General features: G+C 46.1%; 1 long non-coding RNA gene across 2 annotated transcripts in view; it reads right to left on the reverse strand.

The window, feature by feature from the left end:
* LOC142485400 (uncharacterized) overlaps positions 1-21602 on the reverse strand; it is an 84451-nt gene that overhangs the window by 51105 nt on the left and 11744 nt on the right. The window contains exons 2-6 of one of the 2 annotated variants that reach the window (XR_012798456.1): positions 20136-20320; positions 19983-20030; positions 19217-19322; positions 5874-5921; positions 5088-5193 (exon numbers count right to left, since the gene is read on the reverse strand). This is a non-coding gene — a long non-coding RNA (uncharacterized LOC142485400). The remainder of the gene's footprint in view (positions 1-5087; positions 5194-5873; positions 5922-19216; positions 19323-19982; positions 20031-20135; positions 20321-21602) is intronic. The other variant, XR_012798455.1, reaches the window with a different exon arrangement.

Below are 21602 nucleotides of genomic sequence, written 5' to 3' on the forward strand. Positions count from 1 at the left end.
TCTGCTAACACCTCCTCCTCCTCTATTGATCTCTCTGTGGGGGTACCCCAGGGCTCTGTCCTGGGACCTCTTCTCTTTTCTCTGTACACACTCTCTCTAGGTGACCTAATAACATCTTTTGGGTTTAATTATCACCTCTATGCCGACGACACACAAATATACTTTTCAACACCTGACCTTACACCTGCTGTACAAACCAAAGTTTCTGAATGTCTCTCTGCTATATCATCCTGGATGGCCCTCCGACGCCTTAAACTCAACATGGCTAAAACAGAGCTCCTCATACTTCCTCCCAAACCTGGCCCTAATACCTCCTTCCACATTACTGTTGGAACTACAATCATTCACCCAGTAGCCCAAGCACGCTGCCTAGGGGTCACGTTCGACTCCTCTCTCACATTCGCCCCTCACATTCAAAACATTTCTAAAACTTGTCGCTTTTTCCTCCGCAATATAACTAAGATACGCCCTTTCCTCTGTTGTTCGACTGCTAAAACTCTGACTCAGGCCCTCATTCTCTCCTGTCTTGATTACTGTAACCTCCTGCTGTCCGGCCTTCCTGCCTCTCACCTGTCTCCCCTACAATCTATCCTAAATGCTGTTGCCAGAATCACTCTACTCTTTCCTAGATCTGTCTCAGCATCTCCCCTCATGAAATCCCTCTCCTGGCTTCCGATCAAATCCCGCATCTCACACTCCATTCTTCTCCTCACTTTTAAAGCTTTACATTCTTCTGCCCCTCCTTACATCTCATCCCTAATTTCTCGGTATGCACCATCCAGACTCTTGCGTTCTTCTCAAGGATGTCTTCTTTCTACCCCCTTTGTATCTAAAGCCCTCTCCCGCCTTAAACCTTTTTCACTGACTGCCCCACATCTCTGGAATGCCCTTCCCCTCAGTACCCGACTAGCACCCTCTCTATCCACCTTTAAGACCCACCTTAAGACACACTTGCTTAAAGAAGCATATGAATAGCACTGTGGATATTCTAAACACGATACATAATGCTTGACCCCCTGCAGACGCACTTACCAGAACTCCCTCCTACTGTCTCTGTACGTTCTCCCTACCTACCAATTAGACTGTAAGCTCCTCGGGGCAGGGACTCCTCTTCCGAAATGTTACTTTTATGTCTAAAGCACTTATTCCCATGATATGTTTTTTATATTATCTGTTATTTATTTGATTACCACATGTATTACTACTGTGAAGCGCTATGTACACTAATGGCGCTATATAAATAAAGACATACAATACAATACAATACACACACACACAGATACAGACACACTGATACACACACACACACACACACACACCCACTAATACACACACACACACACACACACACACACACACACACACACACACACACACACACACTGATTCACACACACACACACACACACACACTGATTCACACACACACACACACACACACACACACACCCACTGATTCACACACACACACACACCCACTGATTCACACACACACAGACCCACTGATACACACACACACACACACACACACACTGAAACACACACACACACTGAAACACACACACACACACACTGAAACACACACACACACACACACACACACACACACACTGACACACACACACACACACACACACACACACACAGATACACACAGATACACACACACACAGATACACACACACACACACACAGATACACAAACACACAGAGATACACATACACACACACACACACATACACACAAATACACACACACAGATACACATACACACACACACACACACACTGATACACATACACACACACACACACACACACACACACACACACTGATACACATACACACACACACACACACACACACACACACACACACTGATACACATACACACACACACAGATACACACACCCACACACACCCACTGATTCACACACACACACACACACACACACACACACACACACACACACACACAAAGCTGTGAGCGCCGGAGGGGCAAAGGTGGGAGCGCCGGGGGGCAAAGCTGTGAGCGCCGGGGGGGGGGGGGCAAAGGTGGGAGCGCCGGGGGGCAAAGGTGGGAGTGCCGATGGGGCAAAGGTGGGAGCGCCGGGGGGCAAAGGTGGGAGTGCCGATGGGGCAATGGTGGGAGCGCCGGGGGGGCAATGGTGGGAGCGCCAGGGGGGCAAAGGTACAAGGTGGTACAAAGGTAGGCGCACCCCCGCTACCACCTCCTATTACCCCCCCTGGCTGGGACCCGGGACAGAAAGGGGACACTCACCGCGAACAGAGGAGCCGGGAGCGGGAAGACACTTGTGCTCTGCACAAAGCGGAAGTCCCGCCCCCGGCTTCCTCTGACCTGCCTGCAACCAATCCCCTGCGGGCCGGCCGGCATTCTAAGTCCCGCCCCCTGCATTCTCCTTCATTCAGTCTCCCCGGCAGCATTCACACACACACATAGAAAATACTTACCGGCCGCCGCATTCTCCTCACCGCCGCTGCCCCGCAATACCGGGACCAGGGACAAAAACCGGGACATAACCGGGACAGAGCTAAAATCGGGACAGGGCAGAAAAAAACGGGACTGTCCCGGCAAAACCGGGACGAATGGTCACCCTACTTACAGACTATTCACTTGAGTGGACCATAAAGTGTCTTATAGAGGGAACTCTAAGGTGTCTTAAGATGCATTAAGATATATTATGTATGTAAATATTTATTTATATAGCGCTTTATAAGAGAGGCAATACAGTACAGAGAATTATAGTACAATAAGTGCAACAAACAAAATCAGACAATAGGAAAGGAAATCCCTGGCCTGCAGAGCTTACAGTCTTAATGCTAGATCCATGGAACTCTGTTGTGTTTACGCTAATAACGGGACATTCCTGAAATTGGTACCTGACCCTGTGTGGTAGGCAGAGACACAGGGGCAGTGCCTGCCAATATCATAAAGAGCAGTGCACTTCCTATTTAGTAGAAGTGTGTGTCAGAGTTAAGAGTTCAGTCCAGAGTTAGAGTCTGCTGAGTCTGTCACCTGGCTGGCCCAGGGTGACAGAGAGAGCCTATATCAATTGGCCGTTGGAGAAGGGGAGCCATCAGCCTCTGAGTAGAGCTGATGCAACCTTAGTTAGGGAGGTGGACCAATTCCTCTCACCCTGTTTAGGGGGCGAGGGAAGAGCTAGCCCCACCCTGGGTGCCCTTGACCTGGGGTGGTGGCAGGGACACAGAGACCATCCTGAGGGAGAGCAGTCCTGTGTGGAGGAAGACACCCTGTACCTGATATATAGTCTTGTTGCTGCTATTCTGCTGCTGTGAATAAAGAGCTGCGGCTGCTTTTAAAGATATACAGTGTGAGACTGGAATCTCTCATCCCCGAGGGGGGGGGGGGGACTCTCTGGAAGGATTCCACCCGTATTCCTGGGGCTCAGAGATGGAGGCGCTGCACCATTACATACATAGTTACATAATAGATGAGGTTGAAAAAAGACGTACGTCCATCAAGTTCAACCTATGCTAAATTCAGACAACAGATACTTACTTATTGATCCAGAGGAAGGCAAACAAAAAACCCCATTAAGGGGAAAAATTAATTCCTTCCTGACTCCAAGAATTGGCAATCGGATTAATCCCTGGATCAACATCCTTCCCATATATACTTATTTGGTATATCCCTGTATACCTGTCCCATCTAAAAAGATGTCCAACCTTTTTTTGAACAAATCTATTGTATCTGCCATCACAGTCTCCATGGGTAATGAGTTCCACATTTTAACTGCCCTTACTGTAAAGAACCCTTTCCTTTGTTGCTGGTGAAATTTCCTTTCCTCCAACCTTAAGGGATGGCCCGAGTCCTTTGTACTGCCCGTGGGATGAATAGTTCTTTTGAAAGCTCCTTGTATTGTCCCTGAATATATTTGTATATAGTTATGATATCCCCTCTTAGACGCCTCTTTTCTAATGTAAATAAATCCAATATAGCTAGCCTCTCCTCATAAGTTAGAATGTCCATCCCCTTTATTAATTTGGTGGCTCTTCTCTGCACTCTCTCTAGTTCCAAAATGTCTTTTCTTAGGATTGGTGCCCAAAATTGTACTCCATATTCAAGGTGTGGTCTTACTAATGCTTTGTAAAGGGGCATAATTATGTCTACTTCCCTTCCATCAATTGCCCGTTTGATGCAAGATAAGATCTTGTTTGCCTTTGCAGCTACTGCATGACATTGGGCACTATTGCTAAGCCTGCTGTCTACAAGCACCCCTAAATCCTTCTCCATCAAGGATTCCCCCAATATATCTCCATTTAATTTGTAAGTCGCCTTTTTATTCTTGCATCCCAAATGCATAACCTTATATTTATCTGTATTAAACCTCATTTGCCATTTACCTGCCCACGTTTCCAGTCTCTCCAAGTCCTTCTGAAGAGAAATTTCATCCTGCTCTGATAAGACGGAGGCATTCACCCCAGAAACCTGATCCTGTCATCCCCCATACCATCGCGGGAGACTCAGGCCCCCCTGTTGCCAGCAGGTATGCACCACACTCAGACACGTAGCCAGACCCTAGTACAGAGGAGGGGGGCCCGATCTGCGATTGGCCCAGGGAAGGGGGGCTACATTGGGAATCGATGTTATTTTTCTTCATATTAATGGGTATCCTCAAAGCGAATGATATGCCAAAATGACGTCCATTAGCAAAACTACAATTGTTTCTTCACTTTTTCTGCTTGATCAATAGGGTGACCAGATTTCGAAAATGAAAAACCGGGACACCTTAAAAAATAATTTATTAAACAAATTACATCACGTGACACCCCCTGTTGCCATGACAACAAGACACTCTGATGCCCCTGCAGTGTTAGTGTGTATAGAGGTGGGGGCTTTGCTTGGGCCCTTCAACTCTTACAGCCAGGGCATTATTGGCCAGGAATGCCCAGTTCGGAGGGGATTACTACTTCAAAATGTATTTGATTCGTAACAACATCAAAAAACTCTAATACCAATAACTAACAACCACAGACAATGATAATCTAAACCATCAAATAAAATGTCTACGGCCCTTGTTCAAGCATGTTTGCGGTACTTACCAGATAAATCAGTGCCTGCAATCCACGACTGTATCCGCCTCTCCGAGCGTCTGAAAGCAACCCAGCGTTCCTGGTGTGTGGCTGAAGAGGTGAGGGACTCCCTCCTCTCAAACGGAAAAGAAGAGCAAAAAATAGAGTTGGAACATACCTATCATACAGGGATGAGAGAGAGAGACAGAGAATGAGAGAGAGACAGAGAATGAGAGACAGAGAATGAGAGACAGAGAATGAGAGAGAGACAGAGAATGAGAGAGAGACACAGAGAGAGAGAGAGACAGAGAATGAGAGAGAGACAGAGAGAGGGACATAGGGAGAGAGAGACAAAAGTAATGTACTGTATAACCATTATACCGTACCCCCTAGTATTCGTGTAATCATTGTCCCACACCCCCTTTTACTCACGCTTTGGCAATACTGAAATGTTCTTTTGACAGAGACACACAGAGAGAAACAGAGACACACAGAGAGAGACAGAGACACAGAGAGAGAGACAGAGACACAGAGAGACACACAGAGAGAGACAGAGACACAGAGAGAGACAGAGACACAGAGAGAGAGAGAGAGACACAGAGAGAGAGAGAGAGACACGGGCCTATTTAGTAAGCGTCGATAAGGCTGCGTCTATAGTATTTCAGACGGAGGGAAGGCACACACGCTGCAATACACTTGCTGAAGCCTGAGCTTTTTTATGGCTTTGCAGGGTATGCAGCGGGTGCGATTGGGGGCATGGCAATAAATATTTGGAGGCGTGGCAATAACGTTCCGGCGCGGACGTCACTTTCCTACCTCACATCCCGATCCACCGGCATTTTTTCAGATGCAGCATCTGAAGCACTGTGCAGACAAGAAGAAAAATGCACACAATGCGCACCAGAGATTAAAATATAGTAAATTATTTATTAATAAAACAAGAAATAACCGAGGAGGATCCAACCCCACCTCAGTACTTTCTTCTCGTTGCTATTGCCACACTATACGTCCTGACGCCGGAAGGGAAGTTGGTACGCGACCAAGACGAGACACCGGATTTACAGTGGAACCACAACATACCACAGATTGCTGGAGGACCACACTGCGAGGGGCGCAGCCTATCGAGTTTCCCGGTCATCGTCCAAAGTCTGGAGCTGCGGAGTGACCACCGGATTACCACGGAGCCCGAGCCTGTCTCACACAATGCTTTTACCAAACGGATGTTTGTGAGTTTGCTATTTTTATCTTGTCCAGGAAATGAAATTGTTAAACCGAATTTACACATGGAGCGGGCACTTTCTCTTCTTTTTTTTGTTTAGATATCTATCGAGGAGGTGGTTGTTTCCCTGAAGAGAGCTGCCAGGGCTCCAGAGGACGCCCGAATTGGATCCTTTTATGATTGAGTTATAACATAGCTATTAGAGCTAGGTTTCTGGACTTTTATTGTGTTTAGGCATAGTGTTTATTATTATTTTATTACAGCTACTTTTTAGTAATTGCACTGTTATTAATTCTGACCACTAATTCTCACTGCCATTATAATCTCTCTCTAGCCACAACCAAATTGCTATATCAGCTATATTATTTATTGGTTATACCAGGGGAGCACAAACTTTTGCAGCTCGCCCCCCTGCCGGTGCTCGCGCCCCCCCCCCTTACCTTGATGCGGCGTCATGTGACCTGCAGCGGCATTTGACGAGGGTGACGTCACATGACCCCGCAGCGTAATTTAACATACTGTGCTATATCTATGCACACACAGCTGTCTCTAGGCATAAAACACATCCACACCGGGGGAAGGACCAGCACAGATAACATTCCAAGAGACACTGTTTTTAAGTATACCTTTTGCTTGCTTCATTCATTGTAACATCGCCGGAAGAAGAGATCAGTGTATCTCGAAAGCTCGCACAAATAAAAGCATTTCGTTAGCCACAGAACGGTATTATCTATTTATTTTTTGATTATTGAAGCTCGGCTAACACGGTACTGATACCTCTATATATATATATTGCGCGCGCACACACACATATAACGTTTTATCCAACTTTTTCATTTATCATTTGTAGAGAAAATGAACAATGTCGCCAGAAGTGCTATTTTTCAAAATGTAACATCTCTACTAATTAGTGTAAAATGATACTTCATATAAAGCAGGTTATGGGACCCATTATAAAATGACCTTCATGTTTCTTATCACATACCAGTATATGGATACTTTCTATTATCACAAGCTGCTAACATGTGACAGGGCTCAGAGTCTGAGCCCAGAATGTGACATACAGAACATTCTCATTCTAAATTTCAAAAAATATTGTGTTGATTTCTGACCTGACTGCCGTGGTTACAGCTCAACCACTCTGTTCTACTGTATGTCACCACTTTCTGCCACAACCAGCTGACGGTGGATCTGCAAGGAGTTCAACGCTTATTGGCATCACATCTGTTGCTTGGTTGACGTATCATTTCTCCAGCTTTTTATTGTATTGTTTTTAAATAGATTATATTTATTTAGTTGAATAGATATTTATTTAGTTTAATAGATATTTATTTAGTTTAATAGATTATATTTCTAAGTTTAATAAGTTATATTTCTTAGTTTAATAAGTTATATTTCTTAGTTTAATAAAATATATTTCTTAGTTTAATAAGTTATATTTCTTAGTTTAATAAGTTATATTTGTTAGTTTAATAAATTATATTTCTTCGTTTAATAAGTTATATTTCTTAGTTAATAGATTATATTTGTTAGCACAGTAGATTATATTTACTAGTATTTAAGTCTCCCCCTCAGTGCCCCATTAGGACCCGTGCGCATATTTCACATCTTTTCGGAGTCGCTTATTTTTTAGACCCTCGGAGCCGAAACCTAAAGGGGTCAGCTAAGAAAGTTCGGATCAAGAGGAGCCGCACAGCTTAAAGACAGAACATTTCCAAGGGAGATGGAGACAATTTGGGTAAGATCTGATTAAAGGACATCCTTTGAGGAAGGAAAGGGTGACAGGGGAGTCTAAGAGGGGGGTGAGAGAGCAAGGTGGTGTGTCAGATTGGGGCAGAGCAAGAGAACGCAAAAATGATGGGGATTTGCTGCACACCAAAAAAAAACAATAAGTAGTGATACTTTTACCGGTGCCCCTTAGTCTCAGGGAAGACCGGCATTTCGTCCAATGGATACAATATGATTGATGGGAAAGGGCACACGGATTTGAATAAAAAAAGATAATTTATTGTGCCACAGACTACAATGTTTCGGCTGCTGGCCTTTCTTTGCTGGATTTAGTGGGTTTAGCCACTTTACCTGAGAAAGACCAGCAGGCCGAAATGTTGTTGTCTATGGCAGTGCAAGAGAAAACAGGTTGGGGGGGGTGGGTTCTCGCAAAGTCGCCGACCCATGGGTGAGTGTCCCCGGTGGAAACTAGTCCTGGACCCCGGGAAAGCTGTCTGTGGCCCATACAAGCTGAGTAACATGTAAAAAGGACACATGTATGTTCAGAATGAGTTAGCATGGTATTTTGAGAGGCACCATAGCAGGTCAGTGCAAGTCAGTGCAGAGCACTGCAAGGTCAGTCAATATGAGGAAGGGTCCGATGGAGGAGTTGGAGGGTCCCAGAATATCTCTTAAAGCAGGGGTGCGCAAATCAAGGGGCACGACATTTTCTTGGGAGGAGGGGCTCGGCGCTTACAGAGGCCCCTCGCTCTTCCCCACAGCATTTAAATTAAATGCCGGAGATCGCGTGCAAGGCCTCTGTAAGTTCCCTTTCCTTGTCTCCGGTGGCTTCTGGCGATAGCAACGTGGCGTCACATGATGTGGCATTGCCATAGCAACGTGATATCACATGACGTCGTTACATCAGAACGTCGGAGACAAGGTGGGGAAGGTGGAGGGGGGAGCAGGGGGAAAAGGTTGTGCAACCCTGTCTTAAAGCATTGCCTTGCATACAGATCAGAGGCCAAGAATGGATATGGATATCCGATGTGAAGCCGGAAATAAGACAGAAAAGACCGTTTCGGGGGAAGAAGGTGAGTGATGAAATAGCCGTCACTGTGTAACTCTTCCAATTACCTGCAACTTCATGCAGAGAAATAGCAACGCTTGTTTTTAACGTGCTAAGCGCCTAATGGGGAATTCAACTGCTGAGAAGTTAAGGGAGTTACTAACCCAAACTCAGCGACGTTTCTGTGTCTCTGTGATAACTCCCCCAGGACATGCCTGAAAACCAGAGGTAACTCAATGTATTTTTGATAAATAGAAACATGACCTTCTGGGGAGGGGTATATAATGGGTACTGGGCCTGGTGAGGTGGGTATAACGAGTACTGGGCCTGGGGAGGGGCGTATAACAGGGTACTGGGCCTTGGGAAGGTTGTATAACTGGGTACTGGGCCTGGGGAGGTGGGTATAACGGGTATTTGCCCTGTGGAGGGCGGTATAACGTGGTATTGGGGATGGGGTATAAGTGGCACAGGAGCTCTTGCGATACAGAGTATCACTGTCCCTGGTTACAAACACTTCATGTCTCCTGCAGATCAGGACACGCACGAAGGTGGTGCCCTTTGTGCCACCAGACGACGAGGCGGGCTACGAGGCGGACGACGAGGCATACGACAAAGCGGGCGTCAAGTGGAACAATGAGGTGGGCTACAAGGCGGCCGATGACGCAGACGTGGTGTACGATGACCAAGGAGCATACGACAGGTGTGGCCGGATCTGCTGCTTCACCTTTTTTAGGCGGAGGAGAAGACCCCGGGAGCAGGTAGGAGAATACGAGAGGTGCGGACAGATCTGCTGCTTCACCTTTTTTAGGCGGAGAAGAAGCCAGGTGCAGGTAGCAGAGGAGCCAGGGCGTAGATACAGGGGTATTCTAGGGGCCCTGAGAAGTTGGTTTGACCGCAGGAGAGGCAGATAAGATCAGGAAGGCTGAGGGAGGGGCAGGTACTAGAGGGAGATAGGGATATTGGGCGTGAGAGGGTGAGAGAGAACAAGGAGCAGGGCCAGAGCACGGGTTTCATGCGCCCGAGGCAAAACTTAAAATTTGTGCCCCAGTTGTATAAAAAATAATAAGATAAATAAAATAATAAAATAAACAGTGGCGTAGATATCGGGGCTGCAGGGGGGTGCGACCGCACCCCAGCGCAACGCAAAATAAAAATAAAAGGGCGCCAAAATACTGGATAAAAAAAAGAATAATAATTTAAAAAAAAAGATAAATAAATAAAATAATAAGAGGAAAAAATAATAATGATTATTAATGCGCCCCTAGGACCTCTGCGCGCTAGGCGACCGCCTAATGGCCGGCCGGCCCTGCGAGGTATGCGGGAGGAAAAGGGGTGAATGGGATAGATATGCAGGGGGATGGGGGAGCAGGTGAGTTATACACAGGGGCACAAGGGCCCCATCACCTGCATCTCTATATACTGAGTGTGCCCCTGTGTATAACAACGCTGATCTGTGCTGCTCCATCTGATCTCACTGCGCAGTGATCCAGGGACCATCCGATCGCCATTTAATGGGGTCAGGAAGGAATTTTTTTCCCCCATTGCACAGCAGGGGTTATGTTTCGCCTTCCTCTGGATCACAGCAACAAACTGCACTTTGTGCATGAATTATCAGTGAGATCTTTATACACCCTGCATTGGTCTTCACCCCTTTGCTGCCGGAGGGGCCTGCAATGCATTGCTCTGCGTGTTACTATATCGCTCTGCAATGTGCTGCAGGCCCCTCCCAGCAAAGAGATTCATTATTTCAATAAAATACTCTCTTTAATCAAACCTATGTGTAGTGTCTTTTCTATCCGTTGTATCTATTGCTAACAGCTCAGTGATTCTTCCCCAGGACGCTGCACTAGTGTCACGCTGCCAAGCCCAGGTGTGAGGGAGATTTATAGGGTCACATATACACTTCTGCCAAAACACGAGTGCAAACAGGAAGCCCCTCTGATCTCATATATTTTATTACACAAAACGGTATCTAAAAAGGTAAAAATAACATACATGGGATTCTGCTACAAATATCTCTCTAATTACAAACCAATTAGCAAATCATTCAGATTAGTCGAGCGAAAAGAAAGGGTTAAGTATCTCATGTACAGTATATGCAGTGTAGGCTGTTCTGCAGCATTACATGCAGGGGACAACGTTTAGGGGATATAAGTAATGCTGATCTCAGAGCTGACCGGCTGACCTGCTCTACCGGCTGACCGGCTGACCTGCTCTTCTGGCTGACCTGCTGACCTGCTCTACTGGCTGACCGGCTGACCTGCTCTACCGGCTGACCGGCTTCTCTTCTTTCAGCTAAATGACCTGAATTGTGGCCCCTGTATCTCCCAATTAAACGTTTTATTGGCATATTCTTGTTTGACTCGTTCTATACAGACATTTTCTATATATTCATTGTGGGATTTGATAACATCTGTAAGATCTCTCAGAATATCACATTCTGTACGTTTGTGTTGAAGATTTTTCCATTCTCAATTTACATAATATTAGTTTTTGGCATCAATTATTTATATCGAGTCCAAAATACCTTTATACAGAATGCTGTTCCATTTAGCCCACAAATGCTGCTTCATTAAAGCCCATGGGTGGCACTTTATGCATTCTCAAACTTTTAGGCAACATCCCTAATTTCCAAAAGTGGGATTAAATCTGTACATATTTAAATGGTTAATTTTCTTACTCAGACTACTAAATCCCTCCCAAAATATATCCGTTTCACATAAAAGTGTGTGCGCTTCTCCTTCCGCCTAACTGGCACGTCGTCCTTACGGGCGCCACTCCTTGCAACTCCACGCTGCCCTCCAGTGGCAAAAGAAATAAGATACATTTACTATACTCGTCTGGCAGCTGCTCCCGTATAAGGTGGGTAACTCTGTATTAGGGGTCTTGGTAGACTATATTTTATACTTATGTCGGATAGATGAGGAATTAATATTCCTAACGGGTTATTGTGAGAGGCCTTAGATCTTATCCTATATGCACGCAGCCCTCGCCTCTCTGACCTTGAACACGTACTTCAATCTGATTTTTGAGACTTGAAACTGGATTTCCCAAAACAAACTGATTTTAAACACTGACAAGACTGTAACAATGGTATTTGGGACCAGAGCTAAATTGCTAAAGCTGCCAATGACAGAGCTTCAGATAAAAACCAGCTCTAAAACCATCCTAGCCCCTGTTACTTGTTTGAAATATCTGATCATTCAACTCCCATTTAACATTTGGGTTGCACATTGATACCCTGACATCCAAATCCTATGCCAAACTAGGTGTACTTTAAAGGAACAAATCCTCCCTAAGGCCCTCATGCAGTAAGCAGCGATAAGCCACTTATCACCAGCTTATCGCCAAAAAAGCCACACTGATACACACACACACACACACAGATACAGACACACTGATACACACACACACACCGCGCCCTGATGGCAGGGGTGGAGGCGTGGGGCTCCTGCTCTCCTCTGTCTGCCGTTACCGAACCCTTCCTATTCCCCCCTCTCTTGCTTTTCCCTCCTTTGAGGCTCACACTGTCCAGATCTTCTCTCCTCTCCCTGTTCATGTGGCGGTCATCTATCGCCCACCTACCTCTACTCATCCCCCTTCTGCCTTTCTCTCTCACTTTGAATCCTGGCTCTCTTTCTTTCTCTCCTCAGACTCCCCTGTTCTTCTCCTTGGGGACTTCAATTGCCACATTGATGACCCCTCTCTCTCTTGGGCTTCCCGCTTTCTTTCTCTTACCTCTTCTTTTGGCCTTCAACAGTGGACTGCAGCCAGCACCCACAAGGATGGCCACTACTTAGACCTGGTTTTCACTAAAAACTTATCTCTCTCTGATTTCTCCATTTCCCCTTTTCCTCTCTCTGACCATCATCTCATCTCATTCTCTTTATCTCGCTTCTCCCCTTCTCCACCTCCATCTACCCCCCGGTTCTGCAGAAACCTGCGCTCTATTCACTTACCTGACTTTGAGTCCACTTTACACTCCTCCCTCTCCTCTCTCAGCTCTGCTACAGACCCTGACAACCTGGTCAGAAAGTACAACTCTGTCTTGTCCTCATCTCTTGATCTACATGCCCCGCTTTCTCTCTGCCGCCCTCGCCCTTCTAACCCTAGACCCTGGCTAAATTCCCACACGCGCATGCTGCGTTCCTCCACTCGTTCCTCTGAACGCCTCTGGAGGAAGTCTCACACTCTCGCAGACTTCCTTCACTACAAATTTATGCTATCCTGTTTCAACTCTGCCCTCTCGCAAGCTAAACAAGCCTACTTTTCTGCACTAATAACATGCACAAGTCTAACCCACGCCGACTGTTCTCTGTCTTTGATACTCTACTCAAACCACCCTCAGCTGCCTCTCCTTCCTCCATCTCCGCTCAGGACTTTGCAGACTATTTTAAGGAAAAGGTGGAATCCATACGGCAGAACATCCCCTGTTTCTTCCCCCCATCCTACACCTCTTCCTAACTCTCCTCCTGCCTTCCTTGAGTCTTTTTCCACTGTCTCAGAGGAGGATGTGTCGCTGTTGATCTCCTCTTCTCCCTCTACCACTTGCCCTCTTGACCCCATTCCCTCCCATCTCCTAAAACCTCTAGCTCCTACTATAATCCCTACGCTTACACACATTTTTAACTCCTCCCTCTGCTCTGGAACCTTTCCATCCTCCTTCAAACATGCAACAGTCATACCATTACTCAAAAACAGCAAGCTTGACCCTACCTGTCTTTCTAACTATCGACCTGTCTCCCTCCTGCCTTTTGCCTCTAAACTACTTGAACGTCTTGTATTCTCTCGCTTGCTCCATTTTCTCAACACTTATTCTCTCCTAGACCCTCTACAATCTGGCTTCCGCACTGCTCACTCCACGGAAACAACCCTCACTAAAATAACTGACGAGATCCATGCTGCCAAAGACAGAGGTCATTACACTCTGCTCATATTACTCGACCTCTCTGCAGCATTTGACACCGTGGACCACCCTCTTCTCCTCCACATTCTCCATACTCTAGGTATTCGGAACAAAGCTCTATCCTGGATCTCATCCTACCTCTCCCATCGTACTTTTAGTGTCTCTTCTGCTAACACCTCCTCCTCCTCTATTGATCTCTCTGTGGGGGTACCCCAGGGCTCTGTCCTGGGACCTCTTCTCTTTTCTCTGTACACACTCTCTCTAGGTGACCTAATAACATCTTTTGGGTTTAATTATCACCTCTATGCCGACGACACACAAATATACTTTTCAACACCTGACCTTACACCTGCTGTACAAACCAAAGTTTCTGAATGTCTCTCTGCTATATCATCCTGGATGGCCCTCCGACGCCTTAAACTCAACATGGCTAAAACAGAGCTCCTCATACTTCCTCCCAAACCTGGCCCTAATACCTCCTTCCACATTACTGTTGGAACTACAATCATTCACCCAGTAGCCCAAGCACGCTGCCTAGGGGTCACGTTCGACTCCTCTCTCACATTCGCCCCTCACATTCAAAACATTTCTAAAACTTGTCGCTTTTTCCTCCGCAATATAACTAAGATACGCCCTTTCCTCTGTTGTTCGACTGCTAAAACTCTGACTCAGGCCCTCATTCTCTCCTGTCTTGATTACTGTAACCTCCTGCTGTCCGGCCTTCCTGCCTCTCACCTGTCTCCCCTACAATCTATCCTAAATGCTGTTGCCAGAATCACTCTACTCTTTCCTAGATCTGTCTCAGCATCTCCCCTCATGAAATCCCTCTCCTGGCTTCCGATCAAATCCCGCATCTCACACTCCATTCTTCTCCTCACTTTTAAAGCTTTACATTCTTCTGCCCCTCCTTACATCTCATCCCTAATTTCTCGGTATGCACCATCCAGACTCTTGCGTTCTTCTCAAGGATGTCTTCTTTCTACCCCCTTTGTATCTAAAGCCCTCTCCCGCCTTAAACCTTTTTCACTGACTGCCCCACATCTCTGGAATGCCCTTCCCCTCAGTACCCGACTAGCACCCTCTCTATCCACCTTTAAGACCCACCTTAAGACACACTTGCTTAAAGAAGCATATGAATAGCACTGTGGATATTCTAAACACGATACATAATGCTTGACCCCCTGCAGACGCACTTACCAGAACTCCCTCCTACTGTCTCTGTACGTTCTCCCTACCTACCAATTAGACTGTAAGCTCCTCGGGGCAGGGACTCCTCTTCCGAAATGTTACTTTTATGTCTAAAGCACTTATTCCCATGATATGTTTTTTATATTATCTGTTATTTATTTGATTACCACATGTATTACTACTGTGAAGCGCTATGTACACTAATGGCGCTATATAAATAAAGACATACAATACAATACAATACACACACACACAGATACAGACACACTGATACACACACACACACACACACCCACTAATACACACACACACACACACACACACACACACACACACACACACACACACACTGATTCACACACACACACACACACAAACACTGATTCACACACACACACACACACACACACACACTGATTCACACACACACACACACACACACACACACACACTGATTCACACACACACACACACACCCACTGATTCACACACACACAGACCCACTGATACACACACACACACACACACACACTGAAACACACACACACACTGAAACACACACACACACACTGAAACACACACACACACACACACACACACACACACACACACTGACACACACACACACACACACACACAGATACACACAGATACACACACACACAGATACACACACACACACACACAGATACACAAACACACAGAGATACACATACACACACACACACACATACACACAAATACACACACACAGATACACATACACACACACACACACACACTGATACACACACACACACACACACACACACACACACACACTGATACACATACACACACACACACACACACACACACACTGATACACATACACACACACACACACACAGATACACACCCACACACACACACTGATTCACACACACACACACACACACACACACACACACACACACACACAAAGCTGTGAGCGCCGGAGGGGCAAAGGTGGGAGCGCCGGGGGGCAAAGCTGTGAGCGCCGGGGGGGGGGGGGGCAAAGGTGGGAGCGCCGGGGGGCAAAGGTGGGAGTGCCGATGGGGCAAAGGTGGGAGCGCCGGGGGGCAAAGGTGGGAGTGCCGATGGGGCAATGGTGGGAGCGCCGGGGGGGCAATGGTGGGAGCGCCAGGGGGGCAAAGGTACAAGGTGGTACAAAGGTAGGCGCACCCCCGCTACCACCTCCTATTACCCCCCCTGGCTGGGACCCGGGACAGAAAGGGGACACTCACCGCGAACAGAGGAGCCGGGAGCGGGAAGACACTTGTGCTCTGCACAAAGCGGAAGTCCCGCCCCCGGCTTCCTCTGACCTGCCTGCAACCAATCCCCTGCGGGCCGGCCGGCATTCTAAGTCCCGCCCCCGGCATTCTCCTTCATTCAGTCTCCCCGGCAGCATTCACACACACACATAGAAAATACTTACCGGCCGCCGCATTCTCCTCACCGCCGCTGCCCCGCAATACCGGGACCAGGGACAAAAACCGGGACATAACCGGGACGGAGCTAAAATCGGGACAGGGCAGAAAAAAACGGGACTGTCCCGGCAAAACCGGGACGAATGGTCACCCTACTTACAGACTATTCACTTGAGTGGACCATAAAGTGTCTTATAGAGGGAACTCTAAGGTGTCTTAAGATGCATTAAGATATATTATGTATGTAAATATTTATTTATATAGCGCTTTATAAGAGAGGCAATACAGTACAGAGAATTATAGTACAATAAGTGCAACAAACAAAATCAGACAATAGGAAAGGAAATCCCTGGCCTGCAGAGCTTACAGTCTTAATGCTAGATCCATGGAACTCTGTTGTGTTTACGCTAATAACGGGACATTCCTGAAATTGGTACCTGACCCTGTGTGGTAGGCAGAGACACAGGGGCAGTGCCTGCCAATATCATAAAGAGCAGTGCACTTCCTATTTAGTAGAAGTGTGTGTCAGAGTTAAGAGTTCAGTCCAGAGTTAGAGTCTGCTGAGTCTGTCACCTGGCTGGCCCAGGGTGACAGAGAGAGCCTATATCAATTGGCCGTTGGAGAAGGGGTGCCATCAGCCTCTGAGTAGAGCTGATGCAACCTTAGTTAGGGAGGTGGACCAATTCCTCTCACCCTGTTTAGGGGGCGAGGGAAGAGCTAGCCCCACCCTGGGTGCCCTTGACCTGGGGTGGTGGCAGGGACACAGAGACCATCCTGAGGGAGAGCAGTCCTGTGTGGAGGAAGACACCCTGTACCTGATATATAGTCTTGTTGCTGCTATTCTGCTGCTGTGAATAAAGAGCTGCGGCTGCTTTTAAAGATATACAGTGTGAGACTGGAATCTCTCATCCCCGAGGGGGGGGGGGGGGACTCTCTGGAAGGATTCCACCCGTATTCCTGGGGCTCAGAGATGGAGGCGCTGCACCATTACATACATAGTTACATAATAGATGAGGTTGAAAAAAGACGTACGTCCATCAAGTTCAACCTATGCTAAATTCAGACAACAGATACTTACTTATTGATCCAGAGGAAGGCAAACAAAAAACCCCATTAAGGGGAAAAATTAATTCCTTCCTGACTCCAAGAATTGGCAATCGGATTAATCCCTGGATCAACATCCTTCCCATATATACTTATTTGGTATATCCCTGTATACCTGTCCCATCTAAAAAGATGTCCAACCTTTTTTTGAACAAATCTATTGTATCTGCCATCACAGTCTCCATGGGTAATGAGTTCCACATTTTAACTGCCCTTACTGTAAAGAACCCTTTCCTTTGTTGCTGGTGAAATTTCCTTTCCTCCAACCTTAAGGGATGGCCCGAGTCCTTTGTACTGCCCGTGGGATGAATAGTTCTTTTGAAAGCTCCTTGTATTGTCCCTGAATATATTTGTATATAGTTATGATATCCCCTCTTAGACGCCTCTTTTCTAATGTAAATAAATCCAATATAGCTAGCCTCTCCTCATAAGTTAGAATGTCCATCCCCTTTATTAATTTGGTGGCTCTTCTCTGCACTCTCTCTAGTTCCAAAATGTCTTTTCTTAGGATTGGTGCCCAAAATTGTACTCCATATTCAAGGTGTGGTCTTACTAATGCTTTGTAAAGGGGCATAATTATGTCTACTTCCCTTCCATCAATTGCCCGTTTGATGCAAGATAAGATCTTGTTTGCCTTTGCAGCTACTGCATGACATTGGGCACTATTGCTAAGCCTGCTGTCTACAAGCACCCCTAAATCCTTCTCCATCAAGGATTCCCCCAATATATCTCCATTTAATTTGTAAGTCGCCTTTTTATTCTTGCATCCCAAATGCATAACCTTATATTTATCTGTATTAAACCTCATTTGCCATTTACCTGCCCACGTTTCCAGTCTCTCCAAGTCCTTCTGAAGAGAAATTTCATCCTGCTCTGATAAGACGGAGGCATTCACCCCAGAAACCTGATCCTGTCATCCCCCATACCATCGCGGGAGACTCAGGCCCCCCTGTTGCCAGCAGGTATGCACCACACTCAGACACGTAGCCAGACCCTAGTACAGAGGAGGGGGGCCCGATCTGCGATTGGCCCAGGGAAGGGGGGCTACATTGGGAATCGATGTTATTTTTCTTCATATTAATGGGTATCCTCAAAGCGAATGATATGCCAAAATGACGTCCATTAGCAAAACTACAATTGTTTCTTCACTTTTTCTGCTTGATCAATAGGGTGACCAGATTTCGAAAATGAAAAACCGGGACACCTTAAAAAATAATTTATTAAACAAATTACATCACGTGACACCCCCTGTTGCCATGACAACAAGACACTCTGATGCCCCTGCAGTGTTAGTGTGTATAGAGGTGGGGGCTTTGCTTGGGCCCTTCAACTCTTACAGCCAGGGCATTATTGGCCAGGAATGCCCAGTTCGGAGGGGATTACTACTTCAAAATGTATTTGATTCGTAACAACATCAAAAAACTCTAATACCAATAACTAACAACCACAGACAATGATAATCTAAACCATCAAATAAAATGTCTACGGCCCTTGTTCAAGCATGTTTGCGGTACTTACCAGATAAATCAGTGCCTGCAATCCACGACTGTATCCGCCTCTCCGAGCGTCTGAAAGCAACCCAGCGTTCCTGGTGTGTGGCTGAAGAGGTGAGGGACTCCCTCCTCTCAAACGGAAAAGAAGAGCAAAAAATAGAGTTGGAACATACCTATCATACAGGGATGAGAGAGAGAGACAGAGAATGAGAGAGAGACAGAGAATGAGAGACAGAGAATGAGAGACAGAGAATGAGAGAGAGACAGAGAATGAGAGAGAGACACAGAGAGAGAGAGAGACAGAGAATGAGAGAGAGACAGAGAGAGGGACATAGGGAGAGAGAGACAAAAGTAATGTACTGTATAACCATTATACCGTACCCCCTAGTATTCGTGTAATCATTGTCCCACACCCCCTTTTACTCACGCTTTGGCAATACTGAAATGTTCTTTTGACAGAGACACACAGAGAGAAACAGAGACACACAGAGAGAGACAGAGACACAGAGAGAGAGACAGAGACACAGAGAGACACACAGAGAGAGACAGAGACACAGAGAGAGACAGAGACACAGAGAGAGAGAGAGAGACACGGGCCTATTTAGTAAGCGTCGATAAGGCTGCGTCTATAGTATTTCAGACGGAGGGAAGGCACACACGCTGCAATACACTTGCTCAAGCCTGAGCTTTTTTATGGCTTTGCAGGGTATGCAGCGGGTGCGATTGGGGGCGTGGCAATAAATATTTGGAGGCGTGGCAATAACGTTCCGGCGCGGACGTCACTTTCCTACCTCACATCCCGATCCACCGGCATTTTTTCAGATGCAGCATCTGAAGCACTGTGCAGACAAGAAGAAAAATGCACACAATGCGCACCAGAGATTAAAATATAGTAAATTATTTATTAATAAAACAAGAAATAACCGAGGAGGATCCAACCCCACCTCAGTACTTTCTTCTCGTTGCTATTGCCACACTATACGTCCTGACGCCGGAAGGGAAGTTGGTACGCGACCAAGACGAGACACCGGATTTACAGTGGAACCACAACATACCACAGATTGCTGGAGGACCACACTGCGAGGGGCGCAGCCTATCGAGTTTCCCGGTCATCGTCCAAAGTCTGGAGCTGCGGAGTGACCACCGGATTACCACGGAGCCCGAGCCTGTCTCACACAATGCTTTTACCAAACGGATGTTTGTGAGTTTGCTATTTTTATCTTGTCCAGGAAATGAAATTGTTAAACCGAATTTACACATGGAGCGGGCACTTTCTCTTCTTTTTTTTGTTTAGATATCTATCGAGGAGGTGGTTGTTTCCCTGAAGAGAGCTGCCAGGGCTCCAGAGGACGCCCGAATTGGATCCTTTTATGATTGAGTTATAACATAGCTATTAGAGCTAGGTTTCTGGACTTTTATTGTGTTTAGGCATAGTGTTTATTATTATTTTATTACAGCTACTTTTTAGTAATTGCACTGTTATTAATTCTGACCACTAATTCTCACTGCCATTATAATCTCTCTCTAGCCACAACCAAATTGCTATATCAGCTATATTATTTATTGGTTATACCAGGGGAGCACAAACTTTTGCAGCTCGCCCCCCTGCCGGTGCTCGCGCCCCCCCCCCCTTACCTTGATGCGGCGTCATGTGACCTGCAGCGGCATTTGACGAGGGTGACGTCACATGACCCCGCAGCGTAATTTAACATACTGTGCTATATCTATGCACACACAGCTGTCTCTAGGCATAAAACACATCCACACCGGGGGAAGGACCAGCACAGATAACATTCCAAGAGACACTGTTTTTAAGTATACCTTTTGCTTGCTTCATTCATTGTAACATCGCCGGAAGAAGAGATCAGTGTATCTCGAAAGCTCGCACAAATAAAAGCATTTCGTTAGCCACAGAACGGTATTATCTATTTATTTTTTGATTATTGAAGCTCGGCTAACACGGTACTGATACCTCTATATATATATATTGCGCGCGCACACACACATATAACGTTTTATCCAACTTTTTCATTTATCATTTGTAGAGAAAATGAACAATGTCGCCAGAAGTGCTATTTTTCAAAATGTAACATCTCTACTAATTAGTGTAAAATGATACTTCATATAAAGCAGGTTATGGGACCCATTATAAAATGACCTTCATGTTTCTTATCACATCCCAGTATATGGATACTTTCTATTATCACAAGCTGCTAACATGTGACAGGGCTCAGAGTCTGAGCCCAGAATGTGACATACAGAACATTCTCATTCTAAATTTCAAAAAATATTGTGTTGATTTCTGACCTGACTGCCGTGGTTACAGCTCAACCACTCTGTTCTACTGTATGTCACCACTTTCTGCCACAACCAGCTGACGGTGGATCTGCAAGGAGTTCAACGCTTATTGG

This window comes from Ascaphus truei, unplaced genomic scaffold (genome assembly GCF_040206685.1).
Source record: "Ascaphus truei isolate aAscTru1 unplaced genomic scaffold, aAscTru1.hap1 HAP1_SCAFFOLD_588, whole genome shotgun sequence".
Classification (NCBI taxonomy): Eukaryota; Metazoa; Chordata; class Amphibia; order Anura; family Ascaphidae; genus Ascaphus; species Ascaphus truei.